The sequence below is a fragment of the Hemitrygon akajei genome, chromosome 14 (assembly GCF_048418815.1).
Source record: "Hemitrygon akajei chromosome 14, sHemAka1.3, whole genome shotgun sequence".
NCBI classification, from domain to species: Eukaryota; Metazoa; Chordata; class Chondrichthyes; order Myliobatiformes; family Dasyatidae; genus Hemitrygon; species Hemitrygon akajei.
The window spans coordinates 52,944,928-52,969,684 of NC_133137.1; the positions used below are offsets into that span (position 1 = coordinate 52,944,928).

Sequence of the window (24,757 nt, forward strand, 5' to 3'; positions counted from 1 at the left end):
GGTTGAATTTAGCAAGGGAATGATGGAATGACGTATCTTGGACACCTGCTTTGGTCCCTACTATCCCTGGTATTCAACCATTTCATTGCATCCACTGCGGCTGAGTATACTAGATAGTTGTGGTAATGACCTATGCCCCTTGTTCAAGCACATTTACACATCCACCATATATCCATTATGCAGCAAAAGTATCCATCTGTTGTCAACAGAGCAAATTCATCTGCTGACCTATCTGCCTACGGAGTGGCCACTTTATTAGGCACACCTGTAAACCTGCTTGTTAATGCAAATATTTAATCAGCCAATTATGTGTCAGCAACTCAAAGCATAAAAGCAGGCAGACTTTTTTTTAAGAGGTTCAGATGTTGTTCAGACCAAACATCAGAATGGGGAAGAAATGTGATCTGAGTGACTTTGCCCATGGAATCATTGTTGTTTCCAGATGGGGTGCTTTGAGTATCTCAGAAACTGTGGATCTCCTGGGATTTTCACACACAGCAGTCTCTAAGTTTACGGAGAATGGTGCGAAAAACAAAAAACATCCAGTGAGCAGTAGTTCTGTGGACAAAAATGCCTTGTTAATGAGAGAGATCAAAGGAGAATGGCCAGTCTGGATCAAGCTGACAGGAAGACGACAGTAATTCAAATAATCGCACATTACAACAGTAGTGCAGAGAAGAGCATCTCTGAATGCCCAATCCATCGAACTTTGAAGTGGATGGGTTACAGCAGCAGAAGACCACACTGGGTCCCACTCTTGTACCTAATAAAAGGGCCACTGAACGTAAATGTCAGTGGTGACAGAAGGTGTACTAGAAGGTGTACACCGTTTCATCAAGCATCCAAGATTTGTGGTTAATCCCCTTGGTGAACCTCATCAACCTCTCTAGTGAAAAGACTGGGCCCACTCCAAGCCTTTTCTGTGTCATTACCTGAGGAAACTGGCCAAGTAACAAGTTCTCTCAGTCAAACCCTGTCCTGACTTGCTCATCAATTAACATCGGTCTGAAATGTATGCATCAGTAAATAATTTATGTCGGACTGCAGTTTCATGTTTACATCAAACACTTTCCAAGTCGTAAATAACACAGAGTATTGGCTTTTAAGACCCTCTTTTATGTCTTATGGAATCAATATTGTGTGTTGCAGATGGCAGCCTGTCTGTGATAGATGAAGCTCTCTCTAGCCTCCAGTAACAAAGTTGACTTTCATGATTCTTTGTTATTTGACACATTAATACTCTTCTTCAGACGGGCTTTTACACTTTTCACTATAATGCTGATGACAGGCCAATTTATACTTTGCTTATACATTCAACACAGCAACAGACGACACAAAACAACTCGAGTGGGGGAATGAGTAGAATTTTTTTTGCCGTGGGTTATTATGATCCAGAACGTGCTGCCTGAAAGGACGGTGAAAGAAGATTCAATAGTAACTTTTTAAAAAGAACTGGATGTATGTTTAACAAAGACTATACTGCAGGGCTATGGGAAAAGAAGTGAGCAATAGTGTAACTCATTGGATTGGTCTTTCTGAGAATTTGCATGAACAGAAAAGGTTGAATGGCCTTGTTCTGTGTTGTTCAGGTCTAGAATGATGCTACAACTTCTGAAATTCAGTGTTATAAAAGATCAATGACAGCACCTATACTTTTGGAAAATGTATGATAACTATGAGTTCTGTCGAAGAGTCTCGGTCCAAAACATAGCCTGCTTTTTCATTTCTGACCCGCTGTGGGTGTTGCATATGATAACTATGAATAGTTTATAAAAGAGTAAAACAAACTCTACAACCTTATGCACTTTATTTAGCAGAGTCTCCACACAACCTAGTGAAGCAACATCTGTAATATATTTTACTACAGCAAAACATTGTTACTGAGAGGATTAATCCTGGTACATGTGCACATCATGCCACTGTTGAATAGATGAGTGTTTTTGCATATGTGGCAGACATAGTGAGGGCTGAATCATATTCGTGTTGTGAAGCATTAGGTCTACCCTGAAGCAGGTTTAGAAGCAGAACTCTTCACCAATTAAATCTGTGACTTTAAAGCAAAGGGAGCAGAGTGTGTTTACGACCTGTTCTCAGGCACCTAATTAACGTATATGAGACAAAATATATGGATGTATGTATGTAATGTGAGCCAGAAGACCTGGGGCTCACTTTTAGGTTGGGTGTCCGACCTTACTTGTGTCTGTCCATTTTGAAAGGATTGGTTTCAGGCCTGTTTTCTTGTTGGCACTACCCTTGGATGAAGAAAAGAGGACAGCCATGGAGTCATGAGGGTGGGGGACAAGCGAAAAGCAGAGCAAGAGAAGAACAGACCTATGGTAGTGCTGTCATTATGGCAGGGTACTTACTCCCATTCTATTAAATCACTTAGTTTACCAGTGGTGGCTTGCTAGCTAGATCTATTCACCACAGTTGAAACAGCAAGCAACAATTTAGGAGAGTTCTTTAGGATAGAAAGGTGTTCCAGCATATAGAAATCCTACTTGTAACACACACATAACAGAGGTGCCCTGAATATGTGCAGTTAGGTATGCTTTAAACATCCCTGGAACACAGAACAAGGCCCTGTATACTTGGTTCCTTTTGGCCTTACCTTTTGCCCAAAAAATATTAATGTCTTCATCTGCATTGTTCAGATTTTTTATTCATTTTTTTTCTTAAACCTTTTACCTTTTCCACTTATCACTTCCCAGCTTCTCATTTCTTACCCCTTCTCCCTCAGCTGACCTCACCTGGCAGCCTGAGTCCTTTTCTTACCCCCAACCTTCTTGACCCTTTCCAATCCTGATGAAAGATCTCACCTGAAATGTCAACTGCTTACTTCCCTCCATAGACGCTGCCCGGCCTGCTGAGTACTTCCAGCATCCCCATAGGAGGCAAAAGAGAAATGTCTCAGCATGTGAGCCATCCAGAACTAGGATATAATATTTGCTAAATAATCATAGAGTCATATGTGGAAACAGGCCCTTTGGCCCATCTCATCTATGCTAAACAAGATATACATCTAAGCTAGTCCTATTTGCCTGCATTTGGGCTATAGCTATCTATACCTTTCCAAGTGTTTTTTTTCCGATCATATCACTTCCTCTGACTTGCACAAAATACTGGAGGAACTCAGCATGTCAAGCAGCATCTATGGAAAGCAATAGACAGTTGCCTATTTGCTCCCCTCCATTGATACTGCCTGACCTGCTGAGTTCCTTCAGCATTTTGTATGTGTTACTCCAAATTTCCAGCATCTGCAGAATCTCTTATGCTTCCTTCCTCTGACAGCTTGTTCCATATGTCACCACCCTTTGGGTGATGAAATTAACCATCGGGTCCCTTTTCAATCTTTCACCTCTCACTTTAGATTTTTTTCTCTCTGAGATGGCTTCTGGTTGCTTCAAATCTATGAGCAGCAATGTGGTGCAGCTGCACAAGGCCAGGATACTGAGATTGGTCTTGACCCCTGGTGCTGTCTGTGTGGGGTTTGCACGTTCTCCCTGTGACTCCATGGGCTTCACATGGTTGCTTCAGTTTTCACCCACATCCCAAGCATGCAGATGTAGGTAGGTGAAATGGCCACTGTAAACCACTCAAAATGTGCGGGTGAGTTGTTTATTCTAGAGAGATCTGAAGTGTATGCAGGGAAAATAAAAGGATGGGATTAGTACAGCACTAGTGTGAATGGGTGGTACAGACTGTTTGGCTGAAGGGACTGTATCTCTCTATAATTATGGCCAACACGTATGCACCATCATAAAGAGGGCACCACAGTGCTTTCACTTTAGTAAAAGTTTGCCTAAATTCAGCATGCGATCAAGCTTCCATAGATGCACAGTGGTTGCATGAGAGCCGGGTATAGAAGGCTGGCTGACTGGCAGGGGGCAAAGAGTGAGAAAAAAGAGGGTTTTTTCTGGTTGGCTGCCAGTGACTAGTATTGTTCCGGGAGGGTTCGGTGTTGGGACCAGTTCTTTTCATGTTATATGTCACTGATTTGAAGGATGAAAGTGATGGCTTTATGGCCAAGTTTGTGGACGATACTAAGATAGGTGGAGGGGCAGATATAGGTGAAGAAGCAGGGAGTATGCAGAAGGACTTAAATTGGGAGAATGGACAGAAGAAATATAGTATAGGGAAGTGCATGGTGGAAGAAATAAATGTGTAGAATATTTTCTAAACAGGGAGAAAATTCAGAAATCAGAGGTGCAAAGGGATTTTGGAGTCCTCGTGTAGGATTCCCTAAAAGTTAGCTTATAGGTTAAGTTGGTGGTAAGAAAAGCAATTGCAATGTTAGTATTCATCTTGTGAGGACTGAAATATAAAAGCAAGGATGTAATGCTGAGGCTTTATAAGGCACTGGTCAGACTGTACGTGGAGTATTGTGAGCCATTTTGGGCCCCTTATCTAAGAAAAGTTGAGCTTGCATTGGAGAGGGTCCAGGGGAGGTTCACGAGAATTATTCAGAGAATGAAAGAGTTAACATGTGAGGGGCGTTTGATGGCTCTTTGCCCCTACTTGCCGGTGTTTAAAAGAATGAGGGCAGATCTCATTGAAACCTATCAAATATTACAAGGCCTAGATAAGGCGGACATGGAGAGGATGTAGTGGAGGGGAGTGAGCTAGGACCAGAGGGCACAGCCTCAGAAATAGAGGGACGACCATTTAGAAAGGAGATGAGGAGGAATTTCTTTAGCCAGAGGGTAGTAAGTCTGGAATTCATTGCCACAGGTTGCTGTGGAGGCCAAGTCATTGGGTATATTTAAAACAGATGTTGATGTGATCATGGCAAACACGAGGAAATCTGCAGGTGCTGGAAATTCAAGCAACACACACAAAATGCTGGTGGAACGCAGCAGGCCAGGCAGCATCTATAGGGAGAAGCGCTGTCGACATTTCGGGCCAAGGCATTTCAGTTAGCCCTGACGAAGGGTCTTGGCCCGAAATGTCGACAGTGCTTCTCCCTATAGATGCTGCCTGGCCTGCTGCGTTCCACCAGCACTTTGTGGATATTATCATGATTAGTAAGGGTATCAAAGATTATGGGGAGAAGGCAGGAGAATGGGGTTGACAGGGATAATAAAGCAACCATGATGGAATGGAGGAGCAGACTTGATGGGCTGAATAACCTATGGTGGAAACATCAATGTCCAGGAATGGGAAAATCTACTAAACGTGCTGGATACAGCCCAGTCCATCAGGCGTAAAGCACTCCCCACCATTGACACCATTTGCAAGGCGTGCTGCCACAAGAAAGCAGCATCCTTCATCAAGGATCCCCATCCAGGCCAAGCTCTCTTCTCACTACTACCATTGGACAGGAGGTGCAGGAGCCTTAGGTCCCACATCAACAGTTTCAGGAATAGTTATTACCCCTCAATCATCAGGCTTCTGAACTGGTGTGGATACTGAATCAATTCCACAATTTACAAACTCACTTTCAAAGACTCTACAACTCATGATCTCAGCATCACTTATTTATTTTTAATTTTTACCATTTGTCTTCTTGTTAATGTTTATAAATTTTGTTGTATTTCTTCCCATTTTCCTCTGAATGCCAGCAAGAAAATGAATCTCAAGGTAGTAGATGTATTTGATAATAAATTTATTTTGAACTTTGATTCTATCGGTTGACCTCCGGCAGCACTGGATTAGAATACAGCCTGTTAGGGAGCTCTATTACTTAGCATAGCCACAAAAACAATTCTAGTCTGGATCCTCTCTATGTACAGACTGTGAGAATGTGGATCTCACACGGCGATGAACGTAAGGCTGAGGAAGCACATGAGGTCAAATGGAATTGGACTTGCTGATGGTTTGAAATGAAATCATACCCTGCCTTTCAAAAGCTTACTCCCCGGTGCTATCAGACCCCCGAACCAACCAAACTCTTTCATATCCCTTTCCTGGTGGTGCTACAAAGTTCTCAGACTCAATGCTACCTCTCTCTGTTATTCCATTATTGTCAGTTTAACATTTCTCTTTACACTGCCTTAGTTTGCACTACCGAGCTTTCTGCCATTCTGATGTTTGTCACCCATTGCTGTATTTATTGTATTCATTATCATGATTACTGTTTACTCTGTGGGCTTCATGTGAACAAAGAATTTTATTGCACCCTGGAGTATATGAGAATAAAATAATCTAATCTAATGAAGTAGGGTAGAAGGTGTCTAAATGCAGGTAGAGGACAGGATGAACATTTGATTTCTCTCCATTCTTTGTAATTGAATTAAACTGTCCAGGATGGCCACAGCTAACTGAACTGATCTTCCACTCTGTTAACCGATTTATTTCTGAAAGCTTGCGATTGTTCTTCTGACAATGACAATCCCTAGTTCTGGCTGTCCCACAGTCAGAAGCATTTTTTTGGCCTCTAACTGATATCTCACCCATATTTAAACTCCTTTGTGAAGTATCTGCTGAATTAATTGATGGGTTGTGGCCTCAATCTGTATGGGCATTTGTGTTTTGTATGTGCTTTAAGTGTTAACAAAGGAAGGAAATGACCATAAAAATTACACCAAATGCATTAACCTCCTCTCATGCAGTATAAAGTCCTGACACAGATTTTCCAGAAACTCATTTGAAATGTTTTTGTAAACACTCATGAGAATAATAAAGATAAAGATTAGCTTTAGTTCATATGTATATCGAAACATAGAGTGAAATGCGTTGTTTTTGCATCAAATCAAATCAGCGAAGTGTGGCACAATGCCATACCAACTTACTGTGCCAAACAGCGTCAGTTCCTGTATTTTCACTGGCCTTTCGCAATGGAGTGATCGTTCCCTCACCGGGAAGAGCTGCAGAGAAGATGCTGCTCACACTACGGGAGAGAGAGCAAACTGACTCCCCGAGCAGCTGGTTGGAGCCTGGGTTAGAATCCAGACTGGGGGAGGCCTGAAAAGATGGAAGGGCAAACACTCAGGAAGAAAAATTAAAATGTAACTAGTCTGGAGAAGACAATTTGGCCGCTCCCATTTAGTCATATTGCCCTCACTTCATGATACCAACATGTAATCCGGTGCCAGAGGTGAAAAACAAGACTAGCTTTGCAACAGATGAATTTCAGTCTGTGGGTGGGAGGAATTGTTCAGTGTTCACTCTGTCCAAGTGAAATGAGTTCCTCTTTCCTGGTTCAAAATAAACCAGTGCAGAATAGCTGAATACAAATCTGGCCATTGTCCATTCACACAAAGGAAGATTGAATCAGGTCGAAGGAGTAATGCTTGCTGCTGTTGTATCTCTGCACTACACTCCGGTGCAAGTTCTCAACCAGTGTTATAATTGAAGTGAATGGAAGGTGTCATAAGTAATAAGCTAAGAGTGTTCATCTGTATTTATTTAGGACCTGTATGGGAGCTTGTGTGAAAATAAATCATGATGTTAAAGTCATAGCTATAAAAAAGGCTTGAATTTATATTGAAAATAAAGGTACAAATATAGGAAGGACTGATATGAGTATATTGCACCTTTCCATCTCAGAGTACCTCAAAACATTTTACAGTCAATGAAGTAGTTTTAAAGTGAAGTTATTGATGTGACATTTACACACAGCGAGTTCACAGGGGCAGCACAGTAACATGGCAGTTAGTGTAATGCTACTACAGTGCCAGCAATCACCAATCAGGGTGGAATTCCTGCCGCTGTTTGGAAGGAGTTTATACATTCTCTTTGTGACTGCATGGATTTCTTCCACATTCTCTGGCTTTCTCCCACATTCCAAACATATATCATTAAGGTTAGTGAGTTTTGGGCATGCAATGTTGGCACCAGGAGCATGGCAGCACCCACAGGCTGCCTCCAGCATAATCCTTGCTGATTTGATTTAGCACAAATGACACGTTTCACTGCACGTTTCAATGTATATGTGACAATTAAAGGAAATTTTTATCTTATATAAAGATAAAATATTTTTATCATTATACATAAATGGTGGAGAAATGGAGACAAAAGAGACTGCTGATGCCGGAATTGGGAGCAGAAAACAAACCACGGAGGCACTCAGAAAGTCAAGCAGCATTTATTTTATTGGGGGGGTGAAAATGACGATTCCTCAACCCAAAACATTGACTTGTCCATTTCTCTCCACAGATGCTGCCTGACCTGCTGAGTTCCTCCAGCAGTTTCCTAGTAAGCACATTACCGTGATAATACTCAGAAAACCTCTACTAAGTGTGATGAAGGATGATTTGTCTCCTGGAAACTTGGGAAAGCCCCCCTACATTTCTCTAGGTAGTGCTTATGAACTGTTGTCCTATATTTCAGAATAGGAACAAGGCCAATACCATTAAAAAGGCAAAATCTCCAAGAATAAAGTGCTCCATCTATACTGCCTAGTCTATATCAGCCTAGAATTTATGGGTAGGTGGGGCTTAGACCCACCACTTTCTGGTTCAATGTGCTTCCAGTACAGCCAGATTGGATTAAACAGTGATACTTGCCTACTCAAAACAGATTGTGCAACACAGTTTAAGTCACATTGAAATCTAAGTTAACTAACTCCCAGAGAAACATAGCTTCTGGTAGTGATGAACTAGGAAGATCAAAAGATGCCAGATGTACTCAAGCTTTTATTCCTGAAGAAATCTGGTGTGGATTATATGAGTTCAGTAATACATTTCTGTACACTCTCATTACTAAAGCCTCCAGGCTCAGCAGCTCTCTTCTGTGCTGCAGGTAACACTGTGAATGCTGAGGCAGTTTCTTCCTTCAACCTGTAGGCAGTGTAGTTGTTAGTTCCCTGTGGCTGGAATATGTCTTCAAATGTTGGTTATTTGTTCTACTGCTTCCAGCCCTACAGCCCCCAAAGTTTCTATGTTCAATCAGCTCTAGCTTCTTGTACTCTTCCCAAGTTTCTTCAGCATCCTTTATCGATTGCAATGTCTTCAGCTGGATGACTTGATCTGAGACAAACACCGCAAAACTTCGATTTAGCATTATAGTTTCCAGGAATGAATGACACTTGATTCACTTACAATAGTAGGTTGCATATAGCCGGGTCTCCAGATAATATGTGCTTCTTAACTGGTTCCTGTTAATATGGAAAACTGTGCTCAGCTGAAGTTTTGTCAGACAAAGCTTGAAAAGATGAAATCATGACCACAAGGCATGAGAGCAGAATTAGGCCATTCAGCCCTCTGTGCCTGTTCCGTAATTCAATCATGGCTGATTTATTTTCTCTCTCAGCCGCATTCTCCAGCCTCCTCCCCAAAACCTTTGACTCTCTTCCTAATTAAGAACCTATCAAACTGCACTTTAAATGCACCCAATGACCAGGGTTACAATGAGGTAGATTTAGAAAAGGATGTACTATTGAGGCATTTGCCAGACTGCACTTGGATTATCGTGAGCAGTTCTGGGCATCTTATTTAGCTATACAAAGGATAGGTATGGGTCCTTGTGCGAGAGCTTTAAATTGGAGAAGTCAAATTATGAGGGCATTAGGCAGGAATTAAGAATAGTTAATTGGGAACACTTTTTCTCTGGCAAGTTCACATCAGACATGCGGAAGGTGTTTAAAGATCCATTGCACAGAGTACAGGAAAGGTGTGCTCCTGTTAGAAGGAAAGACAGGAATGGAAAGATAAGAGAACCTTGGATGTCCAGAGAGGTGATGAATTTAGTTGAGGAGAAAATGGAAAAGTATGTAAAGATTTGAAAGTTAGAAGGGAATTAGGAAAGCCAAGGAGGGCCATGAAAAGTACTTGGCAAATCCATTAAGATCAAGAGGATAAGTAGGGAGAGGGTGGAACCACTGAACAATAAAGGCGTTGGATGTGTAAAATGTGAGCGAGGTACCTAAAGAGTACGTTGTTTCAGTATTTACCAGGGAATAGTGTATGGAGGACCATGAGGTCAGTGTTGAGTGTATAAATGCATTGGGACATTGAAAGGTCAAGGAGGAGGAAGGTCGGCCCTCCTAATATGTATTAAGACCATAACATAGGATCTGAAGTAGGCCATTCAGCCTATCGAGTCTGCTCCGCCATTCCATCATGGCTGATCCTGGATCCCACCCAACCCCATACACCTGCCTTCTCACCATATCTTTTGATGCTCTGACCAATCAGAAAACTATCAACTTCTGCCTTAAATAAACCCACGGACTTGGCCTCCACTGCAGTCTGTAGCAGAGCATTCCACAGGTTTGCTATTCTCAACCTAAAAAAGTCCTCCTTACCTCTGTTCTAAAGGGTCGCCCCTCAATTTGGAGGCTGTTCCCTCTGTTTCTGGATACCCCCGCCATAGGAAACATCCTCTTCACATCCACCCTATCTAGCCCTTTCAACATTCAGTAGTTTTAATGAGATCCCCCTGCATCCCCCTAAATTCCAGTGAGTACAGGCCCAAAGCTGCCAAACGCTCCTCATTTGTTAACCCCTTCATTCCCAGCATCATCCACATGAACCTCCTCTGGACTCTCGCCATTGACAACACATTCTTTGACCCAAAACTGATGACAATACTCCAAGTGTGTCTTGACTAATGTCATATAAAGGCTCAGCCTTATCCCCTTGCTTTTATATTCTATTCCCCTTGAAATAAGTGACAATGTTGACCTCTGATGTCTGAATCTTCTCCTCATTTAGATAATAGTCCATACTATTGTTCCTTTTACCAAAATACATTATCATACATTTCCCAGCTCTGTATTCCATCTGCCACATTTTTGCCCATATTTCCAATTTGTCCAAGTCTTGCTGCAATCGCATTGCTTCCTCAGCACTACCTACCCTCCAACTATCTTCGTATTATCGGCAAACTTTGCCACAAAGTCATCAATTCCATTATTTAAATTTTTGACAAACAATATGAAAAGTAGAGGTCCCAATACTGACCCCTAAGGAACACAACTAGTCACTGGCAGACTAGTGGCAACTAGTCACAGTCAGTGGCAGTGCCACTGACAGTCACTGGCACTAGTCCTTCCCTAAGAAAGGACCCCTTTCTTCCCACTCACTGCTTCCTGCCTATCAGCCATTCCTCCATACATGCCTGTATTTTTTCCTGTAATGCAATAGGATTTTATCTTGTAAGCAGCCTAGTGTGTGGCATCTTATCAAACGCCTTCTGAAAATCCAAGAAAATGACATCCACTGCCTCTCCTTTGTCCACTGTGCTTGTTACTTCCTCGAAGAGCTCTAACAGATTTGTCAGGCAAGATTTCCCTTTGCAGAAACCATGCTAACTTCGACTTATTTTATCATTAGTCTCCAAGTACCTCAAAAACTCATCCTTAATAATAGAGTCCAACACTTTCCCAACCACTGAGGTTAGGCTATAAGTTCCTTTTGCCTCCCTCCCTTCTTAAAGTGTGGAGTGACATTTGCAATCATCCACTCCTCCAGGACCGTGCCAGAATGAAATGATTCTTGAAAGATCATAACCAATGCATCTCTTCAGCAACCTCTCTCAGAACTCTGGCATATAGTCCATCTGGTCCAGGTGACTTATCCACTTTAAAACCTTTAGTTTGCCTTGTACCTTTTCCTTTGTAATAGCAATGACACTCGCTCCTGCTCCTTGACACTCACAGACCTCTGGCACACAGCTGGTGTCTTCCACAGTGAAGACAGATGCAAAGTACCCATTAAGTTCATCTGCCATTTCTTCGTTCCCCCATTACTACCTCAGTGGATTAAGGTGGATAAATCCCTAGGGCCTGATGAGATTTACCCCAGGTTACTGAAGGAGGCAAGAGATAAGATTGTTGGGCACTTGACTAGTTATCTTTACGTCCTCTCTAGCCACAAGCAAGGTCCCGGAGGACTGGCATGTGGTTAAGCTTATACCTCTAGTTAAGAAGGAACAAGGGAAAATCCTGGGAACTATATCCAGTGAGTCTAATGTCAGTTGCAGGGAAATAGCTGCAGAAAATTATTAGGGATGGGATATATGAGCATTTGGAAACCCATGACCTAATTAGGAAGAACCAGCATGGCTTCCTAACCGCTGGTGGCGCAGTGGCATCAGCGCTGGACTTCGGGTTGAGAGGTCCCGAGTTCGAATCTGACCAGCTCCCTTGCACGCTCTCCATCCGTGCCTGGGTTGAGTGTCGAAAAAAAACCTGGAGAGGGATGGTTTCACCAGGTTTCAGATGCCCAAGACACGCTGTACAATGCAAAAAACTCATCATGACGGTGCCCCGACGACTCCACCAGGAGTTAAGGGCACACACACACACACACACACACACACACACACACACACACACACACACACACACACACACACACACACACACCTTTGTGCAGGGCAAGTCGTGTCTTACCAACTTGATTTTTGTTGAGGTGACAAGAGAGGTTGTTGAGGGTGGGGGGAGTGGATGTTGTCTACATGGATTTTAGTGAGGTGTTTGAGGAAGTTCCTCATGGGAGGCTAATCCAGAAGATTTAGACGTAGAGGGTCCATGGCGATGGATTCAGAACTCGCTTGCGCATAGAAGACAGAGGGTAGTTATTGAAGGGATTTATTTGAGCTGGAGGTCTGTAAGTAGTGGTGTTCCACAGGAATCTGTGCCAGGACCTCTGCAGTTTGTGATGTATATGAATGTCCTGGATGAAAATGTAAGTGGGTGGGTTAAGAAGTTTGTGGATGATACCAAGCTTGGTGGAGTTGTGGATAGTGTAGCAGACTGGCAAAGAATACAGCACAATATGGATCAGTTGCAGATGTGGGCAGAGAAATGGCTGATGAGGTTAAACTAAATAATTATGAGGTGTTCCATTTAAGAGAGGGAAAACTCTGATTTCAAACCTCTGCTGCCTTGCGGCCGTACCCACTCATGGGAAAGGCTTCGGGAGTAAACCCTGAGGACAAATCCGGAGCTGGAGTCCCTAAGACAGTCCAACGTTGCCTTCAACCTCGCTCTGGCAACTCCTGTGACATCACCGGTGCCAAACTGTATCGGCCCTTCCCCTTCCCTTGGACAACATGGGTGACGTGGAGAGGGGAGACTTGCTGCTTGGGCAACTGCCGGTCTTCCACACAACCCTGCCCAGGCCTGCACCCTGGAGAGGACACTGAGACTTTCCAGGCGCAGATCCATGGTCTCGCGAGACTAACGGATGCCATCACAATCACAACGAGGTGTTGTACTTTGGTAGGACAATGCAAAGAGACAGTACACTGTTAACAGTGTTGCTGAGCAGAGAGATCTGAGCAGAAAGTTCAGAGCTCCTTGAAAGTTGATAAGGTGGTTAAGAAGGCTTATGGGATGCTTACTTTTATTAGTTGAGGCACTGAGTTCAAGAGTCAGGAGGTTATGTTGCAACTTTATAAAACTCTGGTTGGGCCACATTTGGAGTATTGTGTACAGTTCTGGTCACCCCACTGTAGAAAGGATGTTGAGGCTTTGGAGAGGGTGCAGAAGAGGTTTACCAGGGCACCCTCCAGTCTAATGGCATGAACATCAATTTCATGAACTTCTGGTAATTGCCTCCCCCTTCACCATTTCCATTCCTATTCCCCTCTCTCACCTCATCTCCTTACCTTTCCGTTACCTCCTTCTGGTGCTCTTCCCCCTTCCCTTTCCTCCATGGTCTTCTACCCACTCCTATCAGACTCCCCTTTCTCCAGCTTTTATCTGTTTCACCTATCAGCTTTCCAACCCTTTACTTCACCCCTCCCCTTCTCCCAGTTTCACCTCTCACCTACCACCTTGCACTTCCTCCTCCACCTTCTTGCTCTCAATTCTCTTTTTTTATCCAGACCCGATGAAGGGATTTGGCCCGAAACATCGACTGTTTACTCTTTTCATAGATGCTGCCTGTCCTTCTGAGTTCCTCCAGCATTTTGTGTGTGTTGTTTACCAGAATGCTGCTTGGTTTAGAGGGCATGTGAGGGCACGAGAGGTTGGACAAACTTGGGATATTTTTCACTGGAGTGCCAGAAGCTGAGGGGTATCTGATAGAAGCTTATGGGACTATGAGAGGCAGAGGGTGGTGAATCTGTGGAGGTCACAGGCATCAGTGGAGGTCAAGTCACCGGGTATATTTAAAGCGGAGGTTGTTAGATCCTTGATTGATAAGGATGTCAAAGGTTACGGTGCGAAGACAGAATGATGGGGATAAATCACCAAGATGAAATGGCTTAGATGACTTGATGGGCTGAGTGGCCTAATTCTGCTCCAATGTTCAGCCTCTGGCATTTAAGAAATCCTTTCAAAAATGTGATTGCAGTGGGATAGAAGCTGTCCTTGGGTCTGATTGTATGTGCTCCCAGTTTTTGTATTTTTTGCCCTATGGAATGGGAAGAAGAGCGAATGCACAGGGTGGGATTAATTTGGTTAACTTGATTAATTTGGCTGTTTTCCCAAGGCAGCGGCAAGTGTTGATAGAGTCAGTGGAAGGGCGGATGGGCCGAGCTGCGTTCACAACTCCGAGGTTATGAAAGATGTTGTATAACTGCGCAGCCCCTCTATGTTTCTCATTATGGAGGAAAATGTATCTGTCAATATGGTGATGAGTCTAATGCATATTCAAAAGGCAGCAAGTGAATCAGTGAGCAGTAAACTTTGCCACCTGTTCACGTACACTCTTAAGTTGTGTGCGAGGTTTTAGCAAATCTGAATGGAATAATTATCAATGAGTATTTTTCCAAATACTTCTGTATTAGTTGCTCGTATTGCATTACACATTTTTCCCACTGTACCTGAAGCCCATTGTGCAAAGTTCACAAAACTGAAAGCATCCAGGTACAGAGTACTTGAGGTAAATGAAGTGACGTTTAGTAGAATCTACAATGTTGTCAGCTCACATAATGTCTAATTTCTTGCATTGTTAATTGAAGAAGGCAATTGAGCCGGCAAATTAAATATTCATATAATTTAATTTAACCATTTGTTTGAGGCCATTAAAACTGTCATGTTTAACAATTTAGTGATGTTGATAAACTTACGAGGCTGTATGTTTTAATGATCTGCCCAGGGACCTGACCCTTTGCAAACAGTAATTCTCCGTGTTGTAGCCATCATGCCAGTGTATAGTCGCACACTCACTGCCAGTTGTTAGTGACCATGGATACACTTATACCATTAGTCAAAAGAAATAGATGATGTCGAACTGAGTAAGAGAAACACAGCTGGTCTTTGTTTATGCCTAGAAGATGGTGAAATGGCAGAGAATGTGCTGTGTTGTGGACCCACTTTCATTTCTGTCTTGAGCCATCAATTTGCAGATTTAAAGCATTCCAGACAGATAGAGGAAGACTTGCATTTATTTAGCATCTTTCCCTGGCCTCAGAATTTCCATCCAATGAAAGACTTTAAGTGTGTTCATTGTTATGTTGTTAGGAGACATGATTGCCCATTTACACCCAGCAAGGTTCCACAAACAGTTAGACGATTAATGACCAGATAATCTGTTTTAGTGATGCTGATTAAAGGATAAATGTTTGCCAAGGCACCAGGGAAAACTCTTTTGCTCTTCTTTGAAAGAGCACCATGGGATATTTTATGTCCACACGAGAGTGCAGACGAGGCCTTGGTTTAATATCTCTTCCAGAAATGTTTGCAACCTCTAAACTAAAACAGGATATCTAAATCCCAAAATCTTTGGCCTATGGGACTGCAAGTGTCATTGAAAAGAATTATATGAAATACTGTAAGTAGCATTGTTGTCTCCATAAACCCATAGATATAAGAGCAGAATTAGGCCATTCAACCCATTTAGTCTACTCCGCCATTCTATCGCAGTTGGGTTTTTTTCCGTTCAACCACTTTCTTCAGTCTTCTCCCATAATCCATAACTGCTTTATCAATCAAGACCTATCAGCCTTTGTCTTTAATAAGCCCTGTATCATGACCTTCACTATGGAAATTAATTCCCAAGATTCACCATCCTGTTTGAAGAAATTCCTCCTCATATCAGCTTTCAAATTCATCCCTTTCTGCTGAGCCTGTTTCCTCAGATCCTACCAATGTAAACATCTCTCCATACCCACTCAATCCAGGCCTTTCAGTACTGAGTAGGTTTCAATGAGATAGCCCCTCAAGGTTCTGAATTCCATCGATTACAGCTGCAGAGACATCAAACACTCCTCATAGGTTAAATTTTCTCCCTTGAGATTATTGCTGTGAGTCTCTACTGCACCATCCTCAGGCCCAGCACACCTTCCTTTAAATGCAGGGTCCAAAATTGCTCACAATATTTCAAATGCAGTCTGACCATTGCCTTATAAAGTCTCAGCAATACATCTTTGCTTTTATGTTCTAGTCCTCTCTGTTAATAGCAAGAACAGAGAGGACTAGAACAGAGATGACAGGGAATTATTTTAGCCAGAGGGAGGTGAATCTGTGGAATTCATTGCAACATACAGCTGTGGAAGCAAGTCATTGAAATTATTTAAAGCAGAGGTTGATAGGTTTTTGATTTGAAAAGGTGTCAAAGGTTACAGGAGGAGGGCAGCATAATAGGGTTGAAGGGGAAAATAAATCAGGCTTGAAAGAACGGCCTAGTTCTGCTCCTATGTCTCATGGACCTATGGTCTAACAATTTTAAACTTGTTGAAGTAGTAGATAGCAGTACTTCGTGCAAAAATGTTAGGTATTTATCTGTTGGTATCATGAAGCAGTTTCAAGCCCCAACACCTGAAGGCCTCAATCTCTAAAATCCTCCCTGTGCTCCATTTAGTCAAATCTTGGTCTGATTGTAAACCTGTCTACACTACTGTCCACCTATCATGCGTGCAGTACGCACCTAGTAGACCTAGTAGTAATGCAATCGCTCGTCGAGGATGATGTCCTCCAATGGGGTTGTCCATTGGTGGGTCTTCAGGTGGCTGTAGAGGCCAATCCGGGATCTATATATTCTGGTGGTTGCGGTTAGTGATTGGGTCTTTTGGTTGTTTATTTTCTCCTTTAACAGCTGCCACTTGTTCTCTGCACCACATTTAGCACAGTTCCCCCTTGAACAGATTCCCTCCACGTGTATCTATTGAGTGCAATGCCGTCCCAGTTTTTAGATGTAATATTAACCTTCTTCAGGCACATGACCTACATTTCAAACAATAAACTTTAATTCTGTTTTCACCTAAACAATTTTAAGTAAACATAGATGAAAAAATATTAAAATTAATTTGGCGGTCCAAGTCAAGACTTGATGGAGCATGGCTTAACACATTGTCCTTTTCTCCGGAACTGGACTTTGCTTATTATAGAACAGACTGGGGTGACAATAGATTCTTTGTCACTGAGGTTCCAAAGTGGAAAGTTTTAATGCAGCTCCTTGCAGCATACTTGTGTATGATCACTGCAGATTGGTTTTGATTCATTTGCATTGAGATGAAGCCAACACAGAACTAACAAACCATGGGGCTTAGAGCATAACGAATAATGAAGGCATAGAGACTAAGAAAGTAACAACAGACATTTATATGCCTACTTTCAGGACTGACCGATGTCCAAAAGTGAAGTAGGAAACGTGGCAATTCATGCACGGCAGTGAGATAAATTATCAGGCAGTGATGTTGGGAATAAATAGACCAGGACACTGAGGATAATTCCTTGGTTCTTCTGCAGAGTAGTGCACAGGATATTTTTATATACAGTATACCCAAGAGGATCGAAGTCCAATGAGTTATATACCGATGCCGCTTCTGACTAGTATCTGCCTAGATTACCGGTCTCTGGAGTAGTACACATCCAGTCTACAGTATATTGCCTCCCAGGGGAGTATTCCATCACTCTGCTCCCCACTCCTCATTGGCGTGCCCAGGACAGACCTTTTAAGATGCTCTAAGTGGAAATTGTGGGGAAGGACTTCCAAGTTAAAAAAGAGTGATCTGAGGAAATGATTGGAGGGAGTAAGAGTGTGAGAAATGGTCATAATCAAGTGGCCACTGAGTGTATCTTCGACGTGCATGAGTACCTCCGCACTGCTTACGTGCATTTAAGAATATGTGATGCCAATAGTATAGATATCTCAATTGATATCTCTGTACAAGACCAATGGACATCACATGCACTGAATACTGCGTTATCATTTATAGAACACATTATGTGTACGCAAAGTACCCAGTCACAATTAGCAGTCAGGTTTCAGATTTTTTTTTTTGAAAAACTCTATTGCATGGTGGATTAAATGATAGCAGCATAGGACCATATTTCTTGTCTGTGAATTTATGGTGAGAGATAAAGGAGCAAAGAGTGGAAGTGGTTCAAGGGAAGGAGTCATATGATACATTGGTAAAGTGCCTAACTAAATGCATGGCCATGAAAACTGGGAAGAATACAATCTAATTAAATTAGAATAATCCTAACAAAACCAAAGTTTATTCAGAAGGATCACTTACATTTGTCAGTCATAAACATGGCCAAAAGAATTTTAGCTCATATTATTATATTTGTTTAACTGAAATTATGCTGATGCAATCTTGAGGTCAGGCTACATCTAGGTAGTTGTAAGTACTCCTGGCGCTCCCTGGCTGGCAGTCAAAGTGAAAGCAACAACAGTCAGTCTGTGCCTCAGTGTCTTGTCTCAGAGTGAGAAGAAGGGGGGAGGGGGTTCGGATCCTGAGTCTGAGACACAATCATCTAGTTCAGGCCGAAAGTTCAATATACTGTGGAGAAAGCAGAGAGATCTGTAGTTAGGTAGCACTTTTCACGTCCATTTCAGAAGGTCCAAAAATAGTTCATTTGTATTGGCTGTTCACTCTGGTGATATTAGAGGAATGGCAGCCAATCTACACTCAACAGGTTCCTAAAGACAGCAAAGCAAAAAATAACCAGATAATCTGCTTTTACAGAAATGATGAGGGATAAATATTGGCTGGAGTGACAGAATAACTTCCCTGAGAGAGCTTCACATTTGGAGATGTTGAGTGAGGAGTGAGGTGTCCAGCCCCCCCCCCCCCCCCCAGATAGATACAAAAGGAACCATGGCACTATTTTGAAAATGATTAGAAGGGGAGTCCTCTATTTGTTGTTATGGCCAATATTTATTTGTCAACTAACATTACCAACCAATTCCATTTATAAAGCACCAGTATTGAAGCAATGAAAAAAAATGCCAAAATGTTCTCCACAGGAGTGTAGGCAAATAATAAAATTAATGTTGGACCATACAGGAGATGTGGGACAGAAGACCATTGATTGCAGAGATGGGTCTGGTGTAATATATTGGAGAGAAAAGAGAGGCAGAGAGGGAGAGTTGGAAATCCCAGAAGGTAAGGCCACCAATAATGGAGAGATTAAATTCAGAGATGCTAATAAGGGAGTAATCTAGAAGAGTGCCGATAATTTGTGAGGTTAAATAGCCATAGCAGATTACATAAAAGGGATAAGCAAAAAGGAATTTATATGAAAGAAGATTAATTCCAAAAGCCAAGGCCTTGCTTATCTGGGAACCAACAATCACACTGAAAATACTGGTACTGGGAAAGAGAGAAAACTTTGGTTTTATCTTAAGGGAAAGTGGAGGAGGGATGAGTAGGTCAAGGGAATTTCAGTGATAGGGTGGGACCAGCGTTGCCGTGGGGAAAGTTGAGGAGGCCAATAGGTTAATGGCAGCAATATGAGAATGAGAATACAAACAAAGGGATAAGAAAGGTGTGAAATGGTTTGTGTGGCATGCCCAGCAATGGAAAGGAAAGTGCCAAGGATTGATGACTTTCTGCAGAAATAGTTTGTTCTACAATAGGGTAGGAGAATGGATGACTGGCAGAGGCAAAGAGTATGAATAAAGTAGGTCTTTTCTGACTGTCTGCCAGTGACTAGTGGCATTCCCCAGGGATCAGGATTGGTGTTAGGTCCACTACTTTTCATGCCATATATTAATAATCTGGTTGATGGAATTGATGGCTTTGTGGCAATGATACAAAGAAGCAGATAATGTTGAGGGAGAAGGAATTGGATAGGCTGGGAGAATAAGAGAATGGTATCCAGTGTAGAAAAGTGTATGGTCATGTACTTTGGTAGAAGGAATAAATGCGAAGACTATTTTCTAAATAGGAATGTAATTCAGATACTGGGAGTGCAAAGGGATCTAGTGTAGAATTCCCTGAAGGTTAACTTATAGATTGAGTCAGTAATAAGGAAAACAAATGAAATGTTAACCCCATAATAAAAAAATATCTCTTTAAAACAGAGATTTTAGCCAGAGGGTGGCAAATCTATGGAATTTACTTTCCCAGATGGCTGTGGAGTCCAAGTCATTGGGTAAATTTTAAATTCAGTTTGAACTTCTCTTACAACCTATGGACTCACGTTCAAGAATTCTTTATCTCATGTTCTCTCTCTCTCTCTCTCGCTCTCTCTCTCTCTCTCTCTCTCTCTCTCTATATATATATATATATATATAGAGAGAGAGAGCTTATTTTATCTATTCATTTATTTATTTATTTATTTATTTATTGTTGTTGTTATTATTATTATTATTATTATTATTTCTGTTTTCTCTTCTTTTTTGTATTTGCCCTGTTTGTTGTCTTTTGCACATTGATTATTTGACCATCTTGTTGAGTGCAGTCTTTCATTCATTTTATTTCATTTCTTGGATTTACTGAGTATGTTTGCAAGAAAACAAATCTCAGGGTTGTACAAGGTGCCATATAAATATACTTTGATAATAGATTTACTTCAAACTTTTCAACTTAGTTACTTGATTAGTAAGGGTGTCAAAGATTACAGGGGAATGGGGTTGAGAGGAAATAATGAATCTGCTATTATTGAATGGTGGTGCTGCCTCAATGGGCTGAATGGCTTAATTCTGTTCCCATACCTTATGGCCTTATAGTCTTAAAGCTTTAACATAATCATATAGCTATCCACTTCATCTATGTCCCGCATCTCGGTTAAGTCTGAAAGCAATGAATAAATGGAGAAAGGATTTAGTGATTGAGTTGAGATAAAGCTGAAGTTAGATGATGTTACAGAGATGGAAATAGGGATGGTGTGGATAAATATAACACAAGGCATCGGGTATTTTCAGACCAATAACACAAACAAAATGCTGGAGGAACTCAGCAGGTCAGACAGCGTGACCTGTTGAATTCCTCCAGCATTTTGCGTGTGTTGCTCTGAATTTCCAGCATCTGCAGAATTTCATGTGTTTTCAGACCATTACTGGGGTAGAAGAAGATAGCATCAGATAATCTTGTATCTAGATTTAGATTTATTTATTATTCTATTTCATATGTGTGCTTATTATTATTATTATTATTATTTATCACATGTACTTTGAAGCATAAAGAGAAATATGTTTTTGCATTAACAACCAACACACCCAAGAATGTGCTGGGGTCAGCCTGTAAGTGCTGCCACATATTCCAGTACCAACATAGTATGTCCACAATGCTCAGCAGAACACAACAAGCAACAAAACAACAGTAGAGGACCAAGCCCCGTTCTTCCTTCCCTCCCACCCAGCCACCCATACACATACACAGTCCTTCAACCTCAAGGCAGGCTGCCTTTGACCTCTAGCCTCCAGCAGATATGTGGATTCGCAAACATGGGGCACCTGACTACCCCAGCTGAGTTCACGGAGTTAGGACTCTGGCCACCGGGCCTCGACTTCTGTGCTCCAATCCACTTTCGAGCTTCAATCTGGACCTCCGATTGACCTTCGAACTTCAATCACTGTTATTGACCCAGGAATACTCAGAGGAAATGTGTGTTAATTTTGGCAGATGACATTCAGTCCATCCACAGCCACCTCTGTGAACTGCACTTTGGTATGCAGTTGTAAGTGGGTGGCAAAATGGCACAGCTCGGAGAGCTATAATCCTACAAGCACAGGGACATTGGTTCATTCCTGGCCTCTGGTGCTGTCTGTTTGACGTTTGCATGTTTTCCCTGGGACTGACTGTGTGTTCCAATTTCCTTCCACATCCCAAAGACAGACAGGTTGGTAGGGCCAATGTCCATTGTAAATCACCCCTACTGTGTAGGTGAGTGGCAGTATCTGGGAGATTTGAGAGGAATGGAGGGACAATAAAATTAGATTAGCATAGGATTATCCTCAACAGAGTGGACATGGAGAGGATGGTTCCTACAGTGGCAGAGTAGGCACAGCCTCAGAATACAAGCACATTCTTTTAAAACAGAGATGAGGAGGAATTTCTTTAGCTATAATGCAGAGAATCAGTGGACCTCATTATCACAGATGCCTGTGGAGGCTAAGTTATTGAGTACATTTAGAGCAGAGGTTGATAGGTTATTGATTAGTAACAATGTCAAAGGTTACAGGGAGGAGGCAGGAGAATGGGGTTAAAGGGATAATAAATGACTGAATGGCAGAGCAGACTCAATGTACTGAACGGCCTAATTCTGTTCCTGTTTTATGCTCCTATGATTAGTGTAAGTAGGTGATTAATAGGCAGACTCAGAGAGCTAAGGGATTGCTTCTGTGCTTCATTACTGAATTTAGAGAGTTGTTTCAAATGAGCAGGTTGTGTGATATGAGCAGGGAGTGATATGTGAATAGAGATTAACACTGGGGAATGGCCAGAGGTGGCCTTTATATAAGACTCCTTTTGGTGACTTTCAAGTCCATTATAAATGAGGTGATCTTATTCAAACACACAAAATAGTAAAGGCCTTTAAGACATTAAATGCAGGATTGATGCTTCCATGGCCAGACATCCTGCAGCCAAGAGTCACATCCTCAATACGAAAGGGAAGGCTGAGATTAGAAGGAATCTCTTTGAAAATCTGAATCTCTGGATTTTGCTATTCATAAATGTTGTTGTGTGAACAAAATCACTGGAGAAAAATACTGGTAGGTACGAAGCAGCTTTTTTATTCGACAATACAAAGCATCATATGGAATCATGAAAGGTCTAACTGGCCAACGTGGGGCTCTATATTTTAAGTACTAAACATCAAAGGACAATTCCATATTCTCAATGTATGGACAATGCCTTCTTTGAAACTTCACAGCTCCCAATTCACACCCACACCACAGACATAGAAATAAATTTTAATCGACATTGTCTAATCTTGGATTTGCAGCTTTTAGGAACCCATTGTGCAGAGCTGCACTCCAAACTAAATCCTCAATACATATTTGAATGTGACGACTGGTGGCCAAAGTCATTAGCTAAATGTAAATGTGTTAAACCCAAAAATCACTCTAATAGAGGCTCAGTCACTGATATATCCAAGACAGACCAATACACTTTGGGATATGAAGGCAGTTAAGAGGTTGGAAAATGGGGTTGAAGTAAAAGATCATTCATGGTCATGGTCACAATTATTAACTGCAGTGGGCCAACAGGCTGCTTGACTCTATTACCTTACTGATCGACAGAGTGCAGGCACAATGGGGCCAAATAATAAGTGGCATACATTGAGTGAGAGAATTTTTTCCCCCAGGAAGGAATAGCTAATATGAGGGAGCATAACTTTAAGGTCAGAGGTAAATATTTTACACAGAGTGGTGTGTGTGTGGAATGCCCTGCTGGTAGAGGCAGATACATTGGGGATATTTAAGAAACTCTTAGATAGGCAGATGGATGATAGAAAAATGAAGGGTTATGTGGGAGGGATTGATCCTGAGTAGGCTAAAAGATCGGCACAACAGCATGGGCCGAAGGGCCTGTAGTGTTCTATGTCCTATGTACTATGTTCAAACAGCCTAGTCCTTCCATTTGTTGTAAGTGAAATTAATATCTGCGTACGTCTTTCAAACAATGAGTTTTGTTGAATAGCTGCTCTGACCAGCATGGGTGTCCAACAAAGCTGAAAGGCTCTCTTGAGTATCGGGATTACCCTCTGCTCTGTCAGCCACTGGTGAAGAATGGCTTGTTCCAAGTGCAGGAGAGGTGGGTAGCTTTGAAGAAAGGATTGCATGGAAACTGTGAAGGAAGTGGTCAGTGTATGAAACCGAGGCTGAAAAGTTTGGAGCCAATTAAAATGAGACATAGAGATTCTTGTGGTCTTGAAGCGCTTCAGGTACTAGCACGTGGATCTTCACTGCATTTAAAAGAAGTTCGGCATGAATCCCAACAAAGGTAACTCTATCAATCTAACTCAACAGTGCTCAAACACCAGATTAACTTGTTTCAATTCCCAGAAATAATTAGGAGCAAACGATTTTGCTTTTCAAACTAGACAGTGAGAGTGACATGTTGGCTATTAATACTTTCAAGAAACATGAGCACTCAACTCAAGCAGGCTGCAACTGAGAAGCGACCTGTCATTTTTAACGAATTTATCAAAATAAACAGGAGCAATCTTAAATATAGTTTTCCGAGTTACAGAAAGTCCGGATGTTTAAAATATTTGGAATGGGTAGAGTTGAGAATTATCGCTCTGCTGATGAATCTGCAAAACAATTATCAAACGGAGAAGAAATCCTCTTTAAAAGCCGAGATTGAATCAATCAGTAACAATACATATGAATGTCATTACATCGAATCATTATGTTAGTGAAACACCGTGTGCGTGTGTGTATTTCGCGGCAACAAAAAATGCCTAAAAGCTTTCTATGCTGTGGAAGTGGGGGAGGGTGATATTGAAGGCGAATGTAAGGAGGTAGCGGGATGACGGGTGTGATGTGCTGTTAAAGGGAAGTTGAAATGATTGAGGCTATTTGAAGACATGAAAGTTGCATCCTTCTGTGGGCAGGGTATAATTTACAGAGCTGAAAGTGGGAGTGAAATATCTCCTCAATATCCGTGTTTGTCAGCAGAGATGAATGCATACATCAGGAAACAATGTTTACGTGTGTTATTTCCTTATTCTAGCCTGTCAAGCTGTCAAGAGTAAGCTAATGGCCGCCGAGACAGCCAGGCATGAATGTAAGGAGGG

General features: G+C 41.9%; 1 protein-coding gene across 4 annotated transcripts in view; it reads left to right on the forward strand.

Moving 5' to 3' along the window:
- The window catches only part of sox5 (SRY-box transcription factor 5), a 388,193-nt gene that overhangs the window by 14,051 nt on the left and 349,385 nt on the right, over positions 1 to 24,757 (forward strand). The window contains exon 1 of one of the 4 annotated variants that reach the window (XM_073066076.1): positions 8,117 to 8,136. The exons of the other annotated variants lie outside the window; for them this stretch is intronic. The gene's annotated coding sequence lies outside the window, so the exon portion shown is untranslated. Of the gene's footprint in view, positions 1 to 8,116; positions 8,137 to 24,757 lie in introns of those variants that run through there. 4 annotated transcript variants of the gene reach the window in all.